The sequence below is a fragment of the Carlito syrichta genome, unplaced genomic scaffold (genome assembly GCF_000164805.1).
Source record: "Carlito syrichta isolate Samal-C Ts95f unplaced genomic scaffold, Tarsius_syrichta-2.0.1 Scaffold40884, whole genome shotgun sequence".
Classification (NCBI taxonomy): Eukaryota; Metazoa; Chordata; class Mammalia; order Primates; family Tarsiidae; genus Carlito; species Carlito syrichta.
Genome location: NW_006984980.1, coordinates 1 through 7492, shown reverse-complemented (window position 1 = coordinate 7492; position 7492 = coordinate 1). Strand labels below are relative to the sequence as shown.

At 50.5% G+C, this 7492-nt stretch overlaps 1 pseudogene; it reads right to left on the bottom strand.

The window, feature by feature from the left end:
* Window positions 1-5240: 5240 nt before the first annotated feature.
* Window positions 5241-7337, bottom strand: LOC103249324 (annotated as a pseudogene).
* Window positions 7338-7492: the final 155 nt, after the last annotated feature.

Genomic DNA, 7492 nt, shown 5'->3' with positions numbered 1-7492 from the left:
TACTCGTTGAACAGATTCTTATGCACCCTGAGATGTGCCAGGCACCGGGCTGGGTGAGAATGTGGCAGAGAGGGAGGATTCCTACCTTCATGGTGGCCCCAGGCTGCCTCTCTCTCTCTCAGAGCCTAGCACACAATAGGTGCTCAGTTAATGTTTGTTGACTGAATGAGTGTCTCCAAGCCCTCCTCTCAGTGACTGTTCCCTTATGTCCTCTCTCCGTTTCCTCTCCTCCCCCAGTCCTCTGTGTATTGTGTCTTTCTTCCCCTGCCTCTGTGTCTCAGCATTCCTCCCATGCACATACAAGCTCTGCACTCACAGTAGATGCTCACTAATTGAGGTACTAACATATATTGAGGGTTTAGGGTTCGGCCCTGGGCAAGTACCTATGAGCATGGCCTCATTTGTCTCAAATCTTTGTTGAATGAATAAATTAATGAGTGAGTTATGGAATTAATGAATTAGATGCTGTATGGTATAGTCTGCTGCTCATTTTCTCTCTGTCTTTGTTTATTTCAGTCTCTGCATTAGTCTCTGCATTAGACTAATGGGTGGGTAGATGAGTGGGTGGATGGATAGGTGAATGAATAATGAATGGGTAGATGGGTGGGCGAGTAGACGGATGGATGGGTGAATGAGTGTATGGGTGGATGGGTGAGCAGATGAGTGAAACAGATGGATGGATGAAGGGATGGATGGATGGGTGAGTGGCTGGATGGATGAGTGGATGGGTGGGTGGATGGATGATCGAACGGACACTAGATGCATGGTGAATAGATGGGTGGGTGGATGCATGGATGGATGAACAGATGTATGAACAGGGTGGGTGCATGCATGGATGGATGCATGCATGGATGGATGGGTGAGTGGATGATTGGATGGATGGATCGATGTATGGACGGGTACGTGGATGGATGAGTTGATGAGCAGATGGGTGAATGGATGAATGGATGGATGGGGGATAGATGTTTGGGTGGATGGACGGGTGCGTTGATTGAATCGATGAGTAGATGGATGGATGAGTGAGTGGATGGATGGATGGATGAGTTGAGGAGTGCATGGATGGATGGAGGGATGGATGGGGGGGTAGAAGGGTGGATGTTTGGGAAGAAGGGTGGATGGACAGGCTTGTATGTCTTCTTCCACTTGTCTGCCTCCACCCAACACACAGTGGGTACTAGATATAGTTTGCTGGATAAAACATTCCCTGGTGTTTCCAGCTGTGCCTGCCTAGGCTTCAATGCCCCACCCACCGCCCCAATCCCTGGGTCTCTAAGGCCAGAACACTGGGCAGGCAGAAGACAGCCCTCCAATCGCCCTACTTCCCCACCCTCTCCAGGAAGCAGCCGCAGAGTCCCAAAGCCCCTGCACCCCAGCCGCCTCTCATCCTCAAAGTCTTCAACCGGCCCATCCTCTTTGACATCGTGTCCCGGGGCTCCACTGCTGACCTGGACGGGTTGCTCCCCTTCTTGCTGACTCACAAGAAGCGCCTGACTGACGAGGAGTTCCGGGGTGAGCTACTCACACGGGCACAGCCAGCGGGCCAGCCAAGGGTTGGGGGAGGCACTGTGGGCCCATTTCCCCTTGGCATCATCCCTGTGTCAGTGGGCTGGCTTGGCCTGGAAGAGCACTGGATGGGGAGTCTGGTCCCATGTGTGCTTCACCATGTCCCTTACCCTCTCTGGGCTTCGGCTGCCTCCACTTACTCGTTTGTTCATTCATCCCTTACTTATGACAAGGCTGGTGTGGTAGGTAAGCAGAGTCCACCCCCGGGTGCAGATTCCACTGTAGCACTTAAGGGACGTGGCCTCTCTGAGTCTCTCTGAGTCTTTTCTGGGCTCCTGCTCCCTCTCTGGGGTTTGGGAGAGGTGGGCAGGGCATCCGGGCTGCGATTCCTGCTTCTGCTTCTCGGGGCCTGCCCCCCACCCCCAGCTTGAGGGCTCCCTTCCCCGGGCTGAAGCCCCAGCCCAGAAAGCTCACCCTTCAGCCTCATTCAGACTCAAAACACCCACCTCAGGGCACCAGCTGCTACCCTGCTGCAGGCCTTACCTGTCAATTGGGCTTGTTGGCCTGTGAGCCCCCGCACTCAAGGCAGCCACCCTCTGGGTGCCGGTTCCAGGTAAGCCATCATCACCTGGCCACATGACCCTGCGAGTCAATGAACAATGTCTGGGACCGTGGCACCCGCTTCCAAGAAGGGCCCATCTCAGGAAGGCTGGCCGCAGCTGGTCCACAGCTTAGGTCCAAGGGAGGTCAGGAGGGGCCATTTTTGGAGACTTCAGACACTTTGAGTAAATTAAGTGCCTAAATAGGGTGTTGTCCACATATACTTTTTTTATCAACTTGATTCTTAACACCAGAGCAATACGATGCAGTATCGTTGTGTAGGTCAGAAGAGAATCACTACCTGGGCTTGATGGCTCAGCCTGTCATCCCAGCACTTTGGGAGTCCGAGGCGAGTGGATTACCTGAGTCCACGGGTTCGAGACCAACCTGGGCAACTTGGTGAGACCTCAGCTCTACATTAACTCAAAAAAAAAGGAAGCATGTGCCTGTAGTTCCAGCCACTTGGAAGGCTGAGACGGAAGGATCACCGGAGCCCAGCAGGTCAGGATGCTGGGGTGACCCTGAGCATGCCACTGCACTCCAGCCTGGGCAACCAAGTGAGATGTCAACTCAAAAAAAAGAAAAAAAGAGAATCACCAGATTTATAAAACAGAAAATACTATCCTGCTGGTCACAATGGCTCATGCCTGTAATCCCAGTGCTCTGCGAGGCTGAAGCAGGAGGATCACTTGTGGCCAGGAGTTTGAGACCAGCTTGGGCAACATAGCAAGACCCTATTTCTAAAAAAAAAAATAAAATAAAAACTTAGTTGAGCATGGTAGTGGCACCTGTAGTCCTAGCTACTCAGGAGGCTGAGGTGGGAGGGCCGAAGCCAGGAATCCGAGGCTGCAGTGAGCCACAATCACACCACTGTACCCTAGCCTGGGCAACAGAGAGAGACCCTGTCTTAAAAAAAAAGAAAAGACCGGCTAATTTTTTAAATTTATTGTAGAGATGAGGTTAAAAAAAAAAAAAAAAAAGAAAGAAAGAAAAGAAAAGAATTCATTTATGGTGCCCAGCCAGACAATGTGGCCTCGTTTGAGGACACAGTCTTGGAGTTGTCTGGCGACGGGGGCTCCTCTGTGCCCCCAGAGGGGCTCAGGGATGTTGTGAATATCTCACCTGGAGACAACGACATTAGGCCCTGGCAGAAAGGCCCCTTCTGATCTGCCAGATTCATTAGGCAAAGGCAGGAAAGCTTGGGGAAGGGGAATCCCATGGAGTGGACCAGGGCGCCTGCGCCTCCAGCAGGGCGGGGCTGTGCAGGGCTGGGCTTGCCCCGGCTTCACGGGGGGCTCTTGGCCTAGTCCCAGGACCCCTCAACGAGGCTGTGTCTGTGCAGGAGCGAGGGGGGAGGACTCCAAGGCTGGGGCGGGGGTGCCTGGATGGCAGACGGAGCTGCGCCCGAGGCTGGCGATGCTCACGGAGCGCGGGGGCCCTCGTTTGCCAAGGCCCCTTATAAGGGCCTGAGCCAAATCCTCGTTTCACAAAACCTGGATCCGCCCCTGCATGCTCCCCTGGCTGGAGGCTCGCTGATTCTCAGGGGAGTCTGCCCCGCCCGTCCTGCCCATTCCCCTCCGCAAAGCCTCATGACCTCGGATCTGGCCAGTGTCCGGTTAGGGCTCCTGTGTCCGGCCCACCCCGACTACCCAGGCCCAGCCGCTTCGCCCCCTGGCAGTAGGACCCTGGAGCTGCAGGTCCTGCCCCGTCTGTGGGAAGAGGCGGCTCCCGCCCAGCTAGAACCTGTGTCTGAGGCTGTGGGAGCCCGAATCCAGGGTCTGGTTCCCCTGGGGGTCACCTGCGGCTTGGGGTGCTGGCTCGCCCCTTCATTGGATGTGTATAAACTCAGCAGATGTCTACTGGCACCTACCGAGGAGCAAGCAGTGCTTGGCAGGCGACAAACTGGTTGCTAGCGAGGTGCTCACCGGCTCCTGGGCGAGACTGGTGTCGATCAAGCAACCGCAGAGCTAATCACACAAACTGATGGGTGCCAACAAGAGGCTGTACTAGAGGATTTGACCTAGGCAGGGAAAATCCAGGAGAGCCTCCCGGTGGAGGTGACACTTGGGTTGAGTCTGAATGAGTTGCTGTTCACCAGGTGACGAAAGGAGGGAGAAGTGTTTCAGATTGGGGAGGGAGTACCAGGACAGTACGTGCAAAGGCCCTGTGGCCCACCATGGCCAGAATGGCTCTCTGAAGTGACCATTCTGGCTGCCATGTGCAAAGTGAATGAGGGAAGGCCAGCGAGCTTGGGGGAAAGAGGGTCGCATCGTGGGCACACGAGAGGGTCAGTTGCTGGCTCAGGGTGGTGGCGGCAGAGATGAAGAGCTTTTGGGGGACTGGAGAAATAGGAGGCAAAGTTGAGAAGATGTGCTGGGATGGGGGAGGGGAGAAGGGAGCCCAGGACACCGTCCTGTGCAAGGGGACACATGCGGGCCGGGGTGGGCTTGGGAGGGACGTCCACATGGAGGGCTGTGAGCTGCCTGACAGTAGAAAGCAGCAAAGGAGTGGAGCGAGCCAGACCTGAGGGCGTGCGTGTCTGTGTCTGGACGGAAGCCAGGGGCCTCGGCCAGCATTGGGTCCCTCTGCCACTTTCCACAGATGGGTGGCTGGAGCCACGCGTCCATTCAAGAAACAGGTGCCTTGTGTCGCCTCTGGGCCAGGCACCAGGTGTGCAGGGGGATGCAGCGGGGACCAGGCTTGTCCAAGCAGCCCCACTCCTGGAGGGCCTGGGATGGGAACTCAGGGCCCCTTGAACCTCCCCGCTGACTCCTGGCGTCGAGGGAGATGGCTCCCAGGGCCCCTCCCGTGGGCTGGTAACTGCAGCCGTCGCATTTATCGAGGACTCCTGTCTGCAGGAGAGGCGCTGGGCCGGTCACCAAACACTGATCAGCTTCGAAGCCTCCATTTAGCCAGAAAGGACAGTGGGCAGAGAAAGGGCTCCAGCTGCCGGGAGCAAAGCCAAGACTCGCACTCCAAGGCGTCCGGCTCCAGCAGGGCACCTCCACCTATGCCTGTGTCCCTACCCCCCGGGCCATCCCCGAGCCCCCTGAGTGATTTTGCCCTGTGCCTGATTCACAGTTTTCTTTTCATCGACTCACTCTTTTTTTTCATTATGAATTTAGCTTTTATTCAAAATTAAATAAGCAAAAGCAAAAAATTTAAGAAAATTTTACAAATTACTTACATAAAAGAAAGTTAATAGAGACAGTTACAAGTTTGCAACACATAATTACAAAAGTCTCTAGGGCCGCATGAATATAAACCAGGTCGCAGCATGGTGACCTCATTGTGATAGGAATGAGGCATAACTAACATTTGCACCAAGACCAGAATTCGAAAACAAAACAGACTTTAAAAGCTTAGTTCTACACTAAACTTCTTCTCTTCTCCCAGATCCTTAATGAGTTTATACTATGTCGTTTTTTAAAACACACACATCATGTCAAACTATAAATTACATAGATGGGCAGTTAATGTGAAAAGCCCCCTAAAGTGCACAAATTACCTGGTACTGAGTTGAGTTCTCCATTTACCTCTATATACAATTAAATGTAAACCATATTTTCACAGTTTTAAGTGTCTTATGACTAGATGCACAGTACCATGTCAGGTTGACAATTGTTCCTGAAAACTGGCTCTAGGTTCTGCATCCAATGCCTGGCAGCTACTGTGATGCAAATATTTACATAAATAAGAAACTGTGTCATAGTCAATGGTCAAGACAATTCAACAAGAGCAGTATTTCCAATGGAGAAGGATACTCAATTCTCTATTTTACATACTTGTGCAAATGTAAGCATTAGGACAGATACATCTGAGGCAAATTCAATTTGAAAAACTTGTGTCGCTATGTTGTAAACTTGGGCAAGAAATGACCCTCAGCAAGTTCTGCTCTCTATGGCTTTTTTTTCTTTAAAAATTTTAAAGCCAGAGAAGATGCACACACACACTACCCACACACGCACACGCGCACATACACGTGTACACACACACACGCCATAGACATACAGAGTTCTTATTTCATTTTAGAATATGGTACATAGTGCAACTTCATCACAATGTAGAGGTTTAACACACATTCAGTGTGTGTTGTTCTGTGCAAGTTCTTAGTGGTCTAAATCCTAGTCGAAGGTATTCATTTGCAGAACCACATGATTCAGGAGGTTGAAGAAAAAAAAAAGTTTCATTACATTTCTGAAACCAGCACTGGATGTGCAAAGGCAGCGGACAATCTGGCCATCAACACAGCCAGACTGGGGTAACTGTAAAGGAACATCCAAGCAGTGAGTTACTTAGGTTGGTCTCTAGGAAAATAGGTCAGTATATGCTGTATCTTTGTCAACTATTCTTTCAAAGACTTCATTGACAAAACTGACAGCTGGTAGCGGGGATCTACAGGAAGAAATGCTAGAAGCCACCAACACCACGCAGGTCCATTAGGAGTTGCCTGAAGGTTTTCCTCCCTTTCGGGCATTGATCCAAAGTGCTGAATTTGGTTTCGAAATGTGTCTCTTAAATTTTGAAACCAGCTGCAGGCTTGAGAGTATACCAAATCATGAAGTTCTCTGGGATTCTTAATCTCATCTTCATTTTCCACCTTCACATCTTCCAGATATTTGATGTCTGCAGTGCAATATCCATCTTTCATTCCTCTGTTTAAAACCTGAAACCACTTTCCTCCAACTGTATCAACCACAGACCTTCCATCAGGCAAAAAATGTGCATTTCTAATTTGTAACATACAACCAAAATCTGCAAAACTGCTCTGTGCATCACTGACTCACATCCCAAACTGTTGGGTTCCAGTTTGTATACTTCTTCAAATCATCAGTCTGTATCTTGGCTCAAATACATAAAGAGGGCAAGGCACAGTGGGACAGGCCATAGTGTAAACAAATACTGGAACATTCTTCATCAGTTTCTTCATCACATATTTTTTTTCTCTCAGACAGTTCATCAGGCAGATACTTCACTATTAATTCTTCCAGCAGCTGTGTGACACAGTACCTCCTATCAGCTAGATACTCTTTTAAACTTTCTTTGCAAAGAGGACAATATGGCGCATGATCTAAACAACGCTCAAGACAATTCTTACAGAACGAATGTCCACAAGGGGTTGTCACTGGCTCAAAAAACAACCTCATGCAAAGAGAGCACTCAAAATCTGAGGCATCTATTCGTTCTTCTGGAATATCGCCATAAGCTAATGAAAACATACAGACTCCATTGGGAGTTTCACCTTGGTTTTTAAGCTTATTTCTTCCATCTTCATTCACAATCACATCCTGTTCTAAAAGGGACAACTTTCTTTTCAGCAGAACACCTTTTTCCCGAACAGACAGTAAAGGTTCTGAGGACACTCTTTTTAAACAATCCTCTCGGGTAG